We start from the raw sequence: 18,939 nt of genomic DNA, 5'->3' as shown, positions 1-18,939 counted from the left end.
TCTAGTGAGCTGAACTAGTGCGAAGCAAACAATCAATTTGAACTGATCGTTTTTTTTAGCAGGTTTTTATTTCTACCGGGGACACGTGAGATACTTCAAACGCGTGTTGCCTCATCTTTCTAATGTTGATCCCTTTTTTTATCCCCGTATGTACACTGTGGAGGTGGCAATAATGAAAGAATCTTTCTTCGCAACGTGGAAAGTTACTTAAGGGGGGACTATTTTCGGGCCCTTTTTTGACGATTTTTTGTGACGTAACCATTCAACATTATTTTTGCAAATAAATGGCATGTTAATCTACAACTTTTGAAGAATATTTGATATAGTTTTGAGCAACATTCATGTACAAACTATTCCATGGCATCAAATTTTGGTAGGCGTGTCGACGAAAAGGCGTGTTACTTTTTACGGTGTACATCGTAGTGACATGGCGGATCATCTGAAACTTACAAATTGATATTCGTTAGAAAGGTTATAAGTTTATCTAGGTAGCCTCGGAGAGTTTTTGATAATTTTCCTGTTTTTCGATTTTTGGCAGATTTTTTAAGTTGAAAAAGTGATGCTTTTTGTGATTCTGCCAAAAAAAACGAGCTTTACAGAATTGTTTTAAAAAAAGTATTAACAATTTTAATGATCTCTCGACGGGGTTACCTGGCAAAGAGTATACACATTATGTGTTAAAAATTATGTGTTTCAAATCGATCGGCCTAGTAGTTTTTACGGTACGATGGACACCGACTTTAAAAACGTTGGTTTAGGGAAACGCTCTTCAAAGTAGCGGGCTGCATGAAGCCTTGTATGAAAGGCTAATTTTCAAAAATCTATAACTTTGTCAGTTTTTCCTCGATTGATCCAAAACTTTTACACAATACTCTTGAAAGGATCAGCTTTCAGGGAAAAATGTTAAAAACATGTGTCACAAATAAAAATGAAATACCGAATTATTTAAAAAAAAAAATCACCCCTTCACCCATCGATGAAATTATGTATAACAGCACTCCCACAAGTGCAAGGACTGCCAAGAGACTAAAAGGTGAAATTCCTCTACAGTTTCCCACATTTTGGGCTAAGAGTAAGAACATTAAATTCTGAAATAGAAACGATTATTCAGCTCGTTTTATATATTACTTTTTTCTGATGAATTTACATTACTATTGATTAGCATCATGCAAATCTTTCACTAACCAAAGCACTCACTAAAAAGAATACGCATTTGGTAATTAATTTTTTCTACTTTCAAGCTCCCGGTTGAAAATCAGGGGATGGCAAGATTGTGAGCCTAATGGAAGCTGTAAACGAACACCGTCAACGCCACCACTTTATGGCGCCAATCACGTGTTTCGTGATTCAATTGCTGACCCTTTTTCTGTGCTGCCTCTCTCTGATTGCCCCAAAAAATGCCCCGCCGAAATACCATTTTGCGGTGGACACCACATTAAATCGAATTCAATCGACTTCGTACGTTCGTAGAGCACACAAGCCGCAGCGAGTGCTATAGAAGTGTTGGGTTTATGCGGCTGATGTGTCAGCACATCAGTGTCACCGTTTTATGGCGGCTAACATGGGCCTCGCATTTTTTTCGTTCGGCCATTCCGTGTCCCATTCCGGAACGATCACCATCACCTTCTAGCGGCACCTCCCTTCCCTCCTTCCCGTTACGGGTGAAATTTATCTCTTAATCCTCGCACCATCATCTGACCCACGCAACGCTGTGTGTGTTGGTGTGCGGAAGGACAGCACGAGAAGTGAGCGAGGGAAAAGGGATTCATTCATGGTCCATCCGAGGATTGAAGGGGCTATGTGGGTTGACTTGCCGCCCTCCCGAAATAAAAATAAAAAAAACCCTCCCACCAACAACACGAGAATGAATATTGCAAAAGGACATTTTCGTCCCGAATGCGAAACAATGACCGCACCAACGATATGGCGCATTTTGCGGTTAGATCACCCAGTCCCCGCAGTTAGAAGACTGGAAGCCGAGTGGAAGTGCCGCACAGACAACACAGCAAAGCTGCTGAGCTTTCACGATTTTTACAGCTTCACGGAACACGGAACAGGTCCGGGTTAGCCGCAAACGATGCCGTGCGATGTCTGGCCGGCGGTCGTCCATCCATCGGCATCGACAAAAACGGAGGATATCTCTGGTCACTATCAAGTGCTCCTTGGGCTCGGGAGGGTATAAAAACTGCGTTGCTAAGCTGCGTTGTTACTGCTCCTGCACAGTCCAGACATGTCACCTTGTGCCCATGAGTAAATCCTCGTAAAAGAAGAACGAAAAAAGGGGGTGTGGATAGTAATGATGGTCCCCGGGACCTGTTGCTAGCGCCCGGAGTCTGTATAATGTATTAAAGCCCCCTCTCCCCTCCCCTCGGACCAAAAGGGAGTCTACGTTTTGGGTGTCCACGTTGTCGTCACCTCTTTCAGTGCTTTCGCTTTCGGAACCCAGCCCCAACTTCAAAAGCTGGACAGATAATATGGTTAAGAATGTTTTTAGTGGATGGTGCAGGGAAACCACTCGGCATCCCTTGGTGGAACTAGAGCCCTAAAGAGGGTTAAGTGTGGAGGGACATTAGGGAATCCGAATAATGAAAATGTCACACATCGTAGGACGTACGGATTAAAAGCAGTTAACTTCTGTTTTGTCTGTTGCCAGTTTGTAAGTCCGTTGTCTTTGGTTTTTTGTTTCGAATTCCATTCCTTACTGGAAGGAATTCCCGCAGCATTGTGATATGTTTCTCTGTGGACTTGTGGTTTGTAAACTCAAGAAAGGTAACGTTTTACAACAAGAATGTTGTGCTTTTAGTTACTGGCGGAATAATCCTAGTGACTGACAGCATTAGTCCACGAGATCAGACCTTTCCCAAACTTATTGATGTTACCGCGCACCAGAAGAATCACATAGCAATCGCTTCGCCTCAAAACAAAACGGAGGAACAGCATAAGCTAAGCATAAAACTTGCTCACAGTTAGTACCGTTCCTGCCCCTGGTACCCAGCGAGGATGCCTATCAAAACGCCATCAGCGAGCGAGCGAGCGCGGATCGCATTTCGTTCACATCAAAGGTTGTCTGTCACGGCCGTGGCCGTTCAATTCCACTGACGCCATGGCGTCATGTCGTTTCTAGCAGAAGCTGGAAGCCTCGTTGGCTACATGGCATGCCACTGTTTGACGGTATTTTCACAAAATTTATCCCGAACCGAACCGACGTTCCCCGGGGCCGACGACAATGTAAATTGATTTAAATTCCTTCCGCATCCATCAGCCGACAACTGAAACACACTGGCTGCTGGCAGCCATTTTCGCTCGGTTAGAACAGTGTCCGACGTTTTTATACAATCTGATTATTGATTGAACTGCTTAGGACAGCGACAGAGTTTCGGTCATACCTTTTTTGTTTTGATTTGCTTTCACTTCAATCGGATTGGGGCTTGTTTACCGGAGACACGTGGACATGCGCTTGCTTTCCGTTGCTCGATGTTTCGGTTCCATTTTCTGCGACAACATTGACATACGCTGGACATCCCCTGGTGAGTCGTTAAAGTTCCATCGCATAGGAGTGGCAGTGACGTGAACTTCCTGAACTTCTTGTCTTCGGCCTGATGCCGGAGGGAAATTCCTAGAATATGCCTAGCGATACGTTAAAGTACTTTACCTAATCGAAACTTTATTCCACGTTCTTCCGAAACCAGATTACTATCACCAATCGTGCTGTGTAGAGGTGTGTGCCGGTGTGTGAGTTTGGAAGTTTCGAATCCTGGGTTTTTGGCAACAACAACCACAGGTCGCCGATATGATAGCCGATCCGGGTTGTCTCCCAGGATCAGAGGAGCTGTTCGAATCTGATTCCGATGGGAGACCGGCGTTCCACCGGTGTTAAGCTCTTTATTCGATCCGATCGCACACCTGGACTCACCCACAAACGCACATGCCAAGCTGCTTTCCATGCTGAACAAGGGAGGATCACAAATTCTGCACTTTAAGTGGATCTAACGTTCTTCTTAAATATTTTCCTCATAAACTTCGCGCGAATCAGCCTGGGATACTGTTTCCCCAGAGTTCGCGCGGGTTGTAGAACAGGGAACTCATCCTGTAGCGCGAATCCTGTTGCACGATGGTTAGTTTATGGTTTATGAGCCCGGGATCACTTTCCGAACAAATTTGCATCTTCCCATTAGCGAACGACCGGAAGTCCATGGTCTCTTCGCCATCGGTGCGAAATTTCAATCTGTTCTAAAGCAGACGGAACGCCTGAACTAAAGTCTGTGAGCATGTGCTCTGCAGCGAAGGTCCCTGGAGCAGCAGCACCTGTACCCGGAATCGGCTGCTGCTGCTGCTGCGAGAGAGGTGGATTGGACTGGGAAATAAGTATGCAGTCGCTGCTCTAATTTCTGGCGAGATTTACGTCCTGCTGCTGCTATGGGAACGTTGGGTGTGCGATATATTTCTACTATTCGCTGGCGAGTTATGTTGCAGATTACGCTTCACTGTTTATCATCCGTCTAACAACTTCCTCGAGAGCATTTGCTGGATCCTGGCAATAGGATCGTATTAGGGCACGAGCGCATTTTCCGTTTTTTTTCGTCCATTCGAGTGTTCTCATCGGTGGTTGCGTTTATTCCAAATCCATTGTGGAAACTGTGATTTTAAGAAAATTCTTTAAAAATCACGACGATCACTTCTTTTCACTTCTTTCCCAGCATTCTCCGCTCATGGTCCATGCAGTGGCGTGGATTAATCATTTTGTCTAATTGAAAAACTTTTATAGTTTCTCTGTGTCGTGTCTTCCTTTTTCTGTTCTTCTGCTACCTTCACACTACACTTCTCCGCACTTCTAGGTGTGTTCACGCGGGCAGTGAGCAGCGATAGCTGGAGCACCAGAAGCGTTGAAGAAAATTACTAAACAGCGGAAACGACGGAGGAGATGAGTCAATATGCTGACCGAGTGGTGTGGGGACGGGGGCACTGCCGATGGTAAAGAACAGCAGGAAAGTAATCGGATTGTGTTAGCCGGTCATCTTTACGACCGTCTTTTGGTTAGTGGTGCACGGTGGAAGATGTTTTGCTTAGTCTGAAGCGATATGACGAAGGTGGTGCAAGAAAATCTGAATTTAATTTAAAGAAACTGAATAATGTCTAGTGCTTTATCTTCTTTTTGAGGCAAATTTCTCATCTCAATGCTGCCAGATACTTGCTTGAATTAGATACACGTTAATGCCATTTGTAGTTGCTCTAACAATACAATAACAAAATGTCAAAAATCTTGTAAAAAGTTAGCGTTAAATTAAGGAACTACCAAATAGGAAATAGCAGCGATCATGATCATTTCAATAAGAATTTGCTCTGTTCTATTTTAGTTTTAGTTTCCTAGGCACAGATTAGCAAAATTCAATGAGTAGTATTTATTTATTAAATATTTTACGAAACCATTTGCGACACAAATTGTCGCTTCTGCTTTTAATAGCTGTTTATAAGGAAATATACAATGCAATCAATTCGAATCGAGTTGATTCAAGCAACATAAAGCAACTTTACCGTCAGCAGGCCAGGTAAAATATAGTTCCCGAGCGATCGAAGCCGCCAATAAGGGTAGCACAACATTATGCAAATTGTCGTTGGCACTAAATTATCCATAGCCAATGCCAACGATCGTCTGTTCACCACCGTCGATAAGCAACGCGCAACGCTGCGCTTTAAATCGTGCCTGATTTACGCGAGCACCGATGAAGGAATCAAACTAGCGCACCCTCTTGATACTATTCAGCACCCTCTCATCCTCTTATCAAAGCAACAGCAAAGGTTAGGTTAAGGTCGATTACCATTTGCATGTCTACTTAACGCCACGCAGCCTTTAATGGAATCGAATCGAGAGGCATCATTAGACCACCGGCGGCGGCGGCGCCCACAGAACGTATTATCTTAAATAAGCGATTAAAGCACGCCGATGGAAGCGTTTATCGAATCCGGATTCCTTCACTTCGCCCCCCGGGGGGGTCTTGTGATTTCGTTTGCGGAAGTGTGGAAGTGTGTCCGCGGGGCTGACAAGGACCACATTAATTGAATGGGTGGCCAGCGGTGGAAATCTATGACCGATCGGTTAATGAAAAGCGATGTTGCCGAGTAATGGACTGCTGTTGGGACTCCGGTGTTTAACCCCTGGCCAAATGGGGTCATCGAGGTTTGTGAGAGGAAGGGAGGCCCTCCAGGACTGAATGTGTGTCTAACCTCCTCCCCAATGAGGCTTTCGTTCACTTCCGTCCTGCTTCTAGGGGCAGTATGTTCCTGTTCGACTTTCGTGCAAAGTTCCGTCACTTTTGTTCCAGGACACGTCTGCCTGTCGGATTACGGGGCCCAGGTCGGGAGTAACATTACTTATGCACCACACCCTACGCTCCCTATTCCCTTGTTACCCCCTTGTAAGTATTGCGTGCGGGTGTCATAAAAGGAGTGGAGATTCCTTGCGTGATCTGTTGCAATTTCTTCGTCGGACGAGGGTTGGGCTACTGGACTCGTGGTCGACATGTGCCGTGCGGTTGTTCTTTCTTCCAGCTCCCCATGGGCTACTGTGTCGAGCATAATGAACCAGCATGACGCCTTTGTATGACACTGGGAGCTCATCAATAAAATACGCTACGGACGTACGATCGACTGACTTTTTTGTGTAACTAATTGGAGTTCTTTGGTTAAGGTTTGGCCAGCACAGTCGTTTATCAGCAAACAAGGTTACCCATCCCATGGACCGCACACTGTCAGTGTTTGTGTGCTTTATGATAAGCATAACGGAGTCGATGATGCGTTCATGTTGAGGACATTGAGTAAGCTCATTGCATTAACAATTTACCAGAGGGGTGCGTTGGCCATTGGCTTCTCGTGTCGTGGTTCGGTTTTATGGAACAAAGGAAAATCACAAACCAGAGACCAGCACCAGAGCCACATCGGAAACGGAACTGGAGAATGCAACGATTAATCCCAATCTGCCGTTCGGCATCCTTCCCAAGTTATGCTAGCACTGCGAAATTTATAATAAAAAAAATCGAATAAATCCCCTACCGGTTGAGCTGAGCGACAGCAAAGCATAAAGCTGTCATGGATGAGAACTTTCGATTAAACATTTAACCATAGTATGCCATGTGGACGGTTGCACCCGTTTGGGGGAATGCGATTTAAAAATCGTAACTCGGAATCCTTTTCCCGGAATAAGAATCATCCCGGAGGGTAGGGCTTTTGCCGTGTCTGGGCGATGGAAGGATTTGGAAGCATTTTTAAAAGCTCTGGCATAATTTCACCGTGAAATACGGATTAAATGTGTTACTCGCAGGCGTTTGCAATGGGTGTTATTCATATCGTACGCACATGATGGTTGATGATTGAGATTTAAAATCGAGACGAAAAATAATTGTACATCAAAGGATGTTAATGTAGCGTTCGTGGCGATGAGATTCAGTTTCGAAGCAAGCATGAACAAAAAAATCCAATGCAACTACACTACTAGAGTCTATTGAGGGAAGCTTTCACCAAAAAGACAGAGCACACAGAGTAAGGAATGAAACCGGAAGAACGTTCCATCTGCACGAACTCGACTCCATCGTCCGTATGCTCTAATTATGTTGGGAATGTTCTTTAAGGCACATCGGCTGCAGCTTCGTCGGCATCGGTTGCTTCCAATTGCGAAAGTGTCTAGGTTTCCCGTTTTTGGGCTTTTACCAGCAATCTGGTCCGGAAAATGGGAAAAGAAAACGGAGCCACGTTTCACCAATCATTGCTTTTAAGCTTCATTTCCGGCCCTGCCGAACAGCAACCTATCATACACACATATACACAGAGCCCATTATCCAGTCGGTTTGCTGTCACGGTTTGCTTGCTCACTTCCTGCCTGCGTCAGCTGGCTGTCTTGCTGTTTGCAACGGGATTGCATGCAGCTAAATGCATCTCAACATGACTGCAGTAACTGCAGTTTAACGGGGAAGGGGTGCAATGGGGGTGAAGGGTGTACAAGATGGGCGTACGATGGTGTACTTCTTTAGCCCTGGGGCTTTGTTTGCATTTCTGAAGGTGAGATGCAACGTCATAGACAGGGAGCACATCGCTTTGGGAGCACCGCCTCGTTTTTTATACTTCCAGATTGTTCCAGCCAACATCATAGACTGCACCCTGGTACCATGATACGGGCTGAGGCACCAAGGAACTGAATATTAACATTCAAAGCGGATTAAGAATGACAGAGAGAGAGGGAGAGAGCGCTGTAGAAGGGAGCACCGAGGATAAAGACGAGCTTCAGAATGGAACGCCCGAAACGATTGGCAAACGGAAATCGATATCACTTCAATCTTCGAAGTTTTGAGTTTCCGTTCCGTTTGCCATTCCATTTCGCTCCTGTTAGCGTTCCGCTCTGCGTTCCTGTTGCCGCGAGGCACGAGCTACGATAGTGGCACCCAGTCGAACCACAATGGCCACTGCCTAGAAGGTGGACAGAATTGGTAGGCGACCACACCTTTGACACCAATGTTTGCTAGATTACACCTTCTCGCCCCTTCCTTCCTCTTCCGGTGCCCGGTATCTTCCCTCGACAGGTTGTCCTTACGATTACGACGATTCCGGGCGAGGAAGCCAGGATGTGGGTGTTGTGGGTCGTTGGAATCGTTTAACCCGACCGAAAACTAATGTTTTCTCATTCAACAGTATCATCATTAACATTATCAGCATCATTACACTCCCTTTTAGGCGCAATAACTCCTGATGGTTCGCTCGTTCGCCCCCGGACTGCAACCGGTCATGGTTGGCTAAGGACGCTTCATAAATCCATCGCCCAGGGTCCGGTACCAGGTTCGTCCTGGCCTTCCACGCCATTTGACCTGCTTTTTGGCCGGACCGCACCCCAGATAAGCGTCGTGGGCGTCTCCATCCTGGGTGCCCTTCCTTGCGATTTTTTACCCTTTTTCCTTTTTGATTGCAAATTGTCCAGCTTGCTACGATGTCAGGTGTACGCGCGAGTGAGCTGTCATCATGTACAGTAAGTCGACATGTCGGCTCGTCTCGACAGTAACTGAGGCAACAGAGGGAACACGAAAAGGTGAGGTTATGGATGGATGGTCGCGCGAAGCGAAAGGAAAATCCCACGACGCACGAAGATGGAAACGTCAAGGAAATGGGTGGAGTTGGGATTAAAACAGATCGCAATAATGGGTTTATGGTTTCTCATTAGAACGGGGTGGTTTCCAATCAATAACCGAAGGCCACCGCAGACCGACTGTGCGTGGCTGGCAGGGTTAGGCTGAGGACAGGACAAGCGAACGGTGGCCAGTGTTTCCGAGTATCTGAAATGGGGTATTTGGTTATTTGGAGCCCAAAGCCTAACGCAACGCTAGGTAGCAGGACAGTGTTTGGTTTGGCCGGTGTTTATCTAACGAAACCGATGCAAGGGGTGGCGCTGTATTTTGAAGGACATACCGCGATACATACCAGCCAATGTTAACACTGTCCAAGGTCCATTAAATTAGACGGAGGCCTTCCTTTTGAGTTACAGAAGGGACCGATAGGTACACTGAGGTGGTTCAAAATCGAGGGTCTTGTTTGATTTAAAAATGACTGTTAATTAGGTAAAAGCTTGTGTTGCCGTAGACCGGTATCCTGCAGGTGTGCTCAAGAGCGTAAAGTATCTATATCGAATACTAAACTCGATCAAAGTCGAATCTCGAATCAAGTCAAATTTCTTGTCTTTTTTAAAAAATATTTTATACGAAGAAAAGTGTTCCGAAACATTCACAACATTAATACCAGCATTGATTAACTGAGAACCGGTCGGTTGTGATCGTCATAAAATGGAAACCCAGATCTAAGTGTGAACAATGGAGGGCAACTACTACTTCCTGCCCTCGATAAACACAAACGCACCAGCAATCCTCCGTGTTATCGTTGTACTGCTTCGTCTACGACGTAGAGGGACACAGAGGGAGTTGAAAGAAACCAAGCGCGGACTTGCACCCCTCCTCAGACGAACGACTGTTTGCGCGCCATACCATTCGCTTCCCTCGCTTCTTTCCGACTTTGGTGGCCATTATTTTCGAACAAATTTTCCACTTCTGTCGCGGGCGACAAGGCGTGCGATGGGTGACAAGCGCGACGCGCCTGTAGGCGAACAGATAAGACGGCTGTCTTACCCCCAATGCTTCCTTCCTGCTGACACCGGTCGTGGCCGATACCGATGGCTTTGGCGTTTGCCTTTTAATCCAATTGACGGTCGCTGGCTGGACCGGTGGAAGGTGTAGCGAGCGATATTATGGAGGTTGCAGGAGGGCCCTGACAGCGTTTGGACTACAAAGAAGGGAATTGGGAATTCGTTGAAAGACGCTCCCCCAGTCCAAGATGGTGGCGTTTACTGGTGATGGTGACAGAAGAGCTTCGGTTGACAGACGAACGGAAACAGAGAAGTAGAAGGCGATGCTTAAGGAATTCGGTCACAGACAACGGTAGAGAGGGGTGCCATTGCACGTGGTGAGCTTTGTGATTGTGTTGTTACCGTGTTACCGCTTAAAAAGGAAAAAAAACAACGGCGAGTAGTAACAGTAACACATCCAATCGAGCAATGAACGAAGAGTTCACGAGGAGTGGCAGCAGGTGAAAATCGATAAAAATGAGCTCGGCGGCCCGCCTACTGTGATTGCACTGCAAGCATTCGACCACCTTTGTTTCTTGTTGCCCGTGTCCGCAATGCCTCTTTCGCCGTTGACGTCGACGTTGATGCCACACCAGAACCTCCTTTCCTTTGCTGCCTTTGAGTACGTCTGCAATATTTACGAGAACTTCCCCCCGGTACACCTGCGACATCTGGCAAAACGATTTATGTTACACGGCCACTCTCGACAATCGTTTGACCGTTCGTCAAGCGTCGGCAGTGGCTCGCTTGCTATGGCGTTGTGACGTTTTGCTGAGCTCAGCATAAAATGGAAGGTAACCGAATTGAGGTTAGAATGGGGAACGAATTTAGAGCTTTTTGGGAACGTACGCTGCAGTTTCGAATTCTGCACGCATCGTTGACACTATAGTCCATTGAGTGCAAAGAGAGAGTGAGTTAAGATGTACAGAATGAAAGACGGAATTGGTCGAGGCAAAAACTCCGAATGGTTGGCCGGATGTTATGGTTTTTTCGCTTGTGGTTATGATGTGGCCTGCTAGTACGTTCCGACTCTGACTGATTGACTCTGTTGACAAATATCTGGCGTCGCGTCGCCTCTGGATAAGGAACTGGCATGCTGTTACGCACGAACCTCCCCCTCTCTCTCACTCGTCGACGTCATTGTGGTCGGATATGTGTGGCGTTTTTTTTTTGGGTCTGAATATTTTATCAACAGACCCCGGTTGACCCGGTTTTTTCCCCTCCGGGTCCGGGATTTTGCCATGTGACCGACGATCCGATAGGAATTTCCCTTCCCCCCAGAGAACACACCACTCCGCCGACGATTCGTCGTCGTTCTCTTATCGCGTCTACATTCCGATGTGTACGATTCTGGCTCGAACGCTCGCTCGTCGTTACCAGCTGTCGTTGTGTTGAGCTGATGCTAGCAAGCAAAGCCCACCCCACCCCAGGCCAGGGTGGATCAACATATGTGTCCAGTGTACCCCTTTCATCCTTTATTTCTTCAACACCCCCCTTTTTGGAGCGCAAAACAAACCACAGCGGTGATGATGGCGACGACGATGGCGAAGCGAAATGTAACACCTGCCGCCAGCTCAGCTGGCCGGTCAATCATGGGCCTTCAAGGGGGGGAGTTTGTACGTCGGTAGAGAGTGGGTGCGAACAGACAGACAGCCGGACAGACCGACGTGCAACGTGTCAGCTGCTGCAAAATCGTGCCGTTCGCGCGCGACAGGAGGCCGTTCTCAAGGAACGCGACTACGGAGTGATATGCCGGGGTCTTTCGGGTAAACTAAAGTCACACCAGCACCACCAACACCACGCCACGAAGCGATCGTGTACCACGAGAACCGGAAGTACTATGAACCGAACCGATTGGCTGCGCTCACTGGGACTCACAGCTGTTCCGAGTGTTCCGTGTTCCGGTGACCAGACTCCGAACGGTTACCCGAGTGAACCTTTCGGATCCTAGTTGGAGCGATTGGAGCATCTTATGCAGCGAGCACCCCCAGAAAGGAATAACATGTGGTGACTTCCAGCTGGCATGGTGTGATTCGGTGTTCGCTGGTCACCTCTTTTGCGTTCGTCTAGCTCATGCGCACCACAAGGTCTGGTCGGGCCACGTTGCGTTTGCCGGCTGCCGTTATATGGGCCTCGATGGAACCGAGACTTTACTGATCGCGCGCTCGCATCGAGAGTTTCGCCTCGAACTCGTCCCGAGTCGGATCGAGTCCTCTGCCGTGCTGTTTGTGTTCTGTTCGTGTTGTTGTGGTGTGTTGGAAGAGACGCGGTTTGTGTATGGCAGCAACAGACACCGGAAACGCATGCATTCCCATTCGGTGGTTGGTTGGTCGATTGTGAAACCTTTGCGCGGTAAGGTCGCGGTGTTCGGTTCTGTTGGCACGTGCGCCAAAAGTGTGACCGTGTGCGTTGCGTTACGTTGCGTACAAATAGCTGAAGCTGGTCGCAAGACCTGCCCTGAGGCGATGGGAATGCATTTATCGGTTGTCGCACTAGTGGCTAGTAGAGTGTGTTCGTTGGCCAATCCGGCCAAGCGGTGCATTTCTTGTAGACGTGTGAGACGTGTTTGAGTGCGTGTTGTGCAGGCGTTCACAGTTGTTCGGTTCGATAAACAACAGGCCACAGCGCATTGGAGCAGCCAGTTAGAAAGAAAAAAAAAGAGTAAACCATAAATTGTTTACTTCTTCGTCACTGTCGCGGTTCACTTCGATTGCAGTTCTGGGCGGGCGTTCGCTGTGTAGTAACTCACTGGACTGCACCTTGTACACGTCATTTCATTCTCGTTCTCTCGATTACTGCGTGTGTGCTGGTGTGTTGGTGCGTTAACCGGCCTCGATCACTCGGGATCGAGACGATCGACGAACGCAAACAAACAGGATCAAAATGTGTTAATTGAGATGACGGTGACGGTGCTGTTGTTGGTTCTTCCGGCGTATGGTCGCTTTTCCGCGCAACGTCAATGCTAATTGTTTGTTCAAATTGCGTGTAGTAAGGATCGCCTCCGGTCCCCCTCCCCTTTTTCCTGGAATGCTTCAGACAAACGTGGCGTACGACCGGCACAAAGATCTTCAATCACGAGGGAACGGGCGCGAGTACCGCGTGTCTGGCGCGAATGAGTCAGAGTTCGGTTCGGTTGCTGCTGCTGCTGCTACGGAGAGCAGAAATGCAATAAACTTCCCGTAAAATCCATTTCCTGACCCCGGTTTTTTGTGTGTGCGCTTCAAGTGTGTCTAGACGTAGTGGAAATGCTTTGTGATGATCCGCGATGATGAGCGGAGTGGAAATTGTGAAGAGCGTTGCTTGAGGCATTGGTAGTGAAGTGGCACTCGCAACTAGTCTGACCGCATGCTTTCCATGAAAGTTGATGATCTAATGAGTTTTGGGTTGAAATTCAATCCACTTCGGGGTTTTCCGGTTGCTTTGTCACTTGTTGTACCGTTTGCATTGCACAACAAAACAAAACAATCCATAAAAAACCTTTCCAAGAGTTGTGCCAACTGTTGCCACGGTGCATTAAACGTTGAATTAGTTTAAAGAAGAAACAAAATGTGGAGATTGGTATCAGCAAGAGAGAGAGAGAGAGAGAGAGAGAGAGAGAGAGAGAGAGCAAAGAGAGTGGAAAAGCTGGATGGTTAAGCCGGTCCGTATCAAGTGGCACAAAGGAGTGGAAAAAAGAAACATAAATGCCACTCGAAAGAGCATTACGGACCACCGCCTCGCCCGATGGGCCAACTGGACCCACGATGACCCCACTCCAAAACAAAAACCACACTAATTGAATGTCATTCCGGCCGGCCGTCGAGACACTTTCCTCGTCGAGTCGGAGGTGGTCGGAAAATGGTCTCTCTCTTGCCGGCCACCGTTTTTGGGGCCGTTTTAAAAATAATGATAAAATATGAGACAATTTTCCAACACATTGCGCCCGTTTCGCACGCATTTTCTCATCGCGCCATCCCGGTTTTTTTTGTTTTCCTTGGCTGCGGGAAAAGTGCGGCGCCCAGTGACAGTGGCCGTCGTTAAGCGGCGCCGTTAATATTTTGTTTTTCTCCTTCCATTCCATTCCACCTCGCGTGGTTTTGGTGGCTTTGGCATTGGTAACCGGGGTGGGGAAGGGGTGTATGAGAGTGACACCGGGCCCATCCCGCGGTTTATGAGCCGTGTTGGTTTGGTCGCTAATCGATTAGTTAGGGGGGTGTGTGCAGTTGTGTGTGGTTTATAGGGCGTTGGTTTACCAAATTGGTGGTTTTTTCGCTCTTTCTCGTTTTCCGTGCCACAACCGTCATCATCATCGTCATCATCAGCGTGTCTCATTGTGTGTGTTTTAGTGAAAGCGAAAAATAATAGTGGAAAAGCTTACAGGTAGCACGCAGTAAGCCAAACGCATCGACACAGTTTGTGCTAATGTGTGCCAGTTGGTATTGAAAATGAAATAAGAAATTGATTGTGAAATCCACTAACAAGTGTCCGAAAGCCCTCGATACGAAGCCATAAACGTGAGGTTTTCCCAGTGCTTACTGTGATTATACTGTTGGCTGGCAAGGCCCCGGTGGAGTTGGTTCTAAAATTTCGAGAGTGATCATAGAATCCATTGAGCCGATCGTAGAAGCCATCGCTCGGAATCTGCACCGCAGTTTTTTGCTAAGTGTCGGTGCGCGCGGTGACGTTGTGAGAGGCGAGCGGAGTTGTTTCGTGAGAAATTATTCCTTCCCGGAATGTAAGCGACTAGTTAGTGCAGTGTTGTAAAAAGTGTTGTAAACGATTCCCACGAATAGCGAGGCGATCCAGAAGAATGTGCGGAATTAAAGGCAGGAATAGACGCTAGGGCGGCGCCGTCAGTTAACCCCCCGCTGGTGAGTCATTTTCCCAACCGTTTTCCCTGTAAAGTGTAGCAGAAACACGGATGTGAAAGGATGCAGGTGGGCGAAACAAACTTTTAATTAAAACTCCAACTCGCTCCACGTTAAGCATCCCCGGCGTTCCCCGGCGTTCAAGCGTCCCTGCAAAGCGTTCAGACGGCGCTGGTGGGTGGTCTGGCGGGGACGATACACTTGGTTAGGTGGTGCGCTGGTCAAGAGCACGTGATTGGCATTATTGATTTGTCGTTCACTTTAGTTTATCGCTCGCTCGATTCCGCTCACCTGCTGGCTGGCTGGACCTGATTAACCCTGGTCAGTGATGCCCACCTCGCGCATCGTGCGCTCGCGTCACTCCCTTAAGCGGGCACCCCATTGTAATCTTTTAATTTCGATCGTCGTTAAATATAGATAAAGCGCGGCGCGGCTACCTTCCTTCCGGCACACCGGACGCGGCCGGACATCCGTCGAAATGCCAGGGAAAGCCGGTGAAATGAAATGGCGCTCTGTGCCAGCGCCGGCTTTTCCTTCCGGCCGGTAGTATCAGCGTGTTCCGTGTTCTGCAGTACACCGGAGATGGAGACGCGGACGAAGGAATGGGTGAAAGCAATGCAATGACCAGCAATACGGACATGACGGTGTGCTTGGTTCCGGTGCTTGGTTGCTAATTGATTTTTCGAAGAATTGAGTCGTCGCTATACGGTAAAACCGAGTCCTGGTGTATTCTGGAGTCTTAACGTTCACCTGGCCCCGTTGTCGCTTGGCCGGAAGATTCGAAGCGAGTGCTACGTCGTAGCCTCGGGCGCCATGTTGGACAATTGTGAGACCGGATTGTAGATGCTAATGGAGGGACAGAATACGAAACGAAGCAAAGAACCCTTGTTCATCTGCTTCTACATTTTGCGAGCGCTTTTTGCCCCAAGAAGTATCCAATCAACACTAGCCCTTTCCTCGCCAAACTGTTGAACGCTGCCGGCGAGCCATCCTGGCGTTGGTTTTGAACTTTTTCACAGCAAATGGTGTTGCGCTCGTTGAGGGAACTAAAATTATTCGTTGTTCCTTATGAAGGCTAAGAAAAGGGGAAGTGAGAGAGAAGGGTGGCGAGTATTTTGTTTGTTGCCTGCAGTAATTGCATTCCCTGCTCGTTTTTCCTTTCGAGGAACTCCGTGTGCAACAGCTTCGTTCGCCAGTAGCAACAGCCACTAGTTGTGTCTTTGCTGATTGTGTTCGCCATTTTCTTTCACCGCTCTAGTGGCAGGAAATTCACGTTTGGCCATTGTTGTGCCACTGACACGCCATTTTCCTTCCGGAGGCTTATTTGCTCAGAATTTCAAGGCAAAGAGACACGGGAGTGGTGTGGTGAGCGGGCGCACAAGAAACGAAATGCCGAGTGCAGTGCACACCGAAATCGAATTCTCCCCCGGGCGGGGGGACTTGGAAGGGGGATGATGGATTCTTTTCGTTTCTTCGTGCACCGCTCCCCGAAGTAGGATCCTTTTAGCAGCATTTATGCATTATGAACGAGTCGTTTTCGGTGCCGGCGAAAGGGCAGCTGGGCACTACCGCCTCCACTTTCGGTTGATTGCAATGAACTATGCTGTTGCTCCAGCCATCCTCGGGGGGCGGTGTGGGAAGATAGGTGGCTGAATTGGGTAGAGTGCAATCTTGCCCATCTGGACTCCCCCGTACGTGACCCACTTTGGGCATCTTGCGAAACTGTTGAATTGGAAATGGTTGAGGAACGATGCGCCTGGGGGTGGCTTTGCAAAGGGATGATTTTGTTTTTGGCATTTTGAACTCCATCAGTTTATGTTTTCATGGTTAATTGCACAATTTTTCTTAGCATTTTTTACTAACTTTCGTCTTGCCAAAAACCGGAAGTTCGTTGCATTAACAACTAATGTACTACAATCCCAACACCCAGCAGCCGAATAGCGTTGCATATTCGATGTCTGACCAACAACAATCCAGAGCTTTCTACATTTTGCGGCAGCTGCACTGAGCAGCGACAGACGCCAGAACAAAGCCAAAGGCCAACGTGCTCAACATTCTGACCACAATCCGTCGCCAAAAATAGCTTCCCGTGCAGGATGAGCGGACGATGCTGGGTTTAATGTAAATTTTATCGCTTCTCCACTGTAGTGCCTGGATCGGGGCATGACAAGAAACACAGCGTGGGGTACTCATTGGGTTCACATTCGAGTGCGAGAAAAGTCGTAAAGAAGAAATAATCGTAAAATCGAAAACCCACTTAGTGCCAATTTAAGGATGAACCGGTGTGAAAATAAACGCACGTCTTGACGAGATGAGGGAGAGAGAGAGAGTGGATTGCGAGTGGAATGGGAGGTGCGGAAGGACCCCCAAATAAACACCAAACCAGTAGCACCGGCGAGTTGCGAAAGGAAGGAAAACGTGAGACAAAATGTATCGTTACACCCGCCACTCCGCCGTCCATTAAAGGAAAACTGATATCGATCCGTCAGGCCCATCATCGGGCGGCCATGGAGACGGTGCGTCACGATCATCGCAAGTATCGCGTTAAGAGGCGAGCCCGATCTGATTAATTTCCGGATAGCAGCGGTTGGTTGGCTAGGTGGGTTTGATGATCCATTTGCCGTTAATTTATGTTCGATTACGTTCGAGCTCTTTAAGGAGCTCCAAAAATCCTTGCCCTGCAGGTACGACGGTGACAGCGAGATGGCAAGCGCATACCGCCACCTCATTGGCCTGAACGCACTTTTTTATGAGCTTCTTAACGGCCAGTAACTGGTCTGGTGGTTTTTTTTTGTCTCGTTTTTACTCTCCATTTCGGTTTTACGGAGCACTAGAAGGCTGGTTTAGTACAGGCTGGCATTTAGTACTACTTGAAGCAAATAGCTGAGTATTTTATCGAATAACAGTGATTTGATAAACCTTCGCGTCGATTGATTTGCTTCGAACAGAGCCCAGAGAAATTCTTCCAGATAAAAAGGGCCCAACATTAAGCAACCAAAAGTGCTCCGAAATTAAGCGAAACCCCGTTTTTCCTCATTACAAACAGCCGCTGGCGCGGATTGGAGGGCACCAGAAAAGGAATCTCTTCGTGGTGATTGAAAGCACAAGCAACGATGTACTCTCGACATCGGTAGAGTGTTTGTGGTGGAAGTAGGCAGAAGGCACCATTCCAATGATGTATGATGTTCGATGGTTTGGTGCGGAGCGATGCTCCGAACAAAGAACCCGGCATCATGCCGTCTGGGCCCGGCGGGCACAAATCGTAAATTAATTGATTAACGCTCTCGTGCGATCGAGTGCAGGACCCTCTCACCCAGAGGGTGTAGCCAGGGGGCTGATGCTGCTTCAAGCGCTGCTACTAATGCTCCTTATCGAACCACTCGCAGAGAGAAAGGGAGGGCCAAGCGAGAGCATGGGCAAGTTGAGTGGCTTTATCAGGGAGTCCTTCAATAGCACACCTCCGTCGAAGGTCCTTTTGCGCTCGAAATGCTGTCATTCATTTTCATCATCAACGGTCGACCGCGCTGCACTTGAAGATGGCGGTTGGTGGGTCGGATACTGGGTGCAGGGTTGTGCGGACTGCCAGCCCCCGGAAGGTACTAATTTGTGTGCCATTAGTCGGGAGCGACAAAAAGTGCCGACTGTCGCGATGGCTGCAGAGAGTGAGCAGGAGACAGAGAGAATGAGAGAGAGAGAGTAAGGATTGATGGTTATTGTCGGGTTGCTAGCTTCAGCAGCTGCCCATCTGTCCGAGGACACTTCGCTTGGCGTGCTAGATGTGCTTCCAACCGACGGATGCATTCTGTTTGAAGTTGTAGTAAAGTGATAAAGCTTTTAATTTCATTACTGCCACTGAGAGCCAGATGACTTATCGTGCTTAGACAGGACCATCCACCCCGCCTGCTCCCCGTCACTAGTGTCAATAGTTTGCTAACGATGTTA

The sequence above is a fragment of the Anopheles aquasalis genome, chromosome 3 (assembly GCF_943734665.1).
Source record: "Anopheles aquasalis chromosome 3, idAnoAquaMG_Q_19, whole genome shotgun sequence".
Classification (NCBI taxonomy): Eukaryota; Metazoa; Arthropoda; class Insecta; order Diptera; family Culicidae; genus Anopheles; species Anopheles aquasalis.
Note: the sequence above shows the minus strand (reverse complement) of the source record.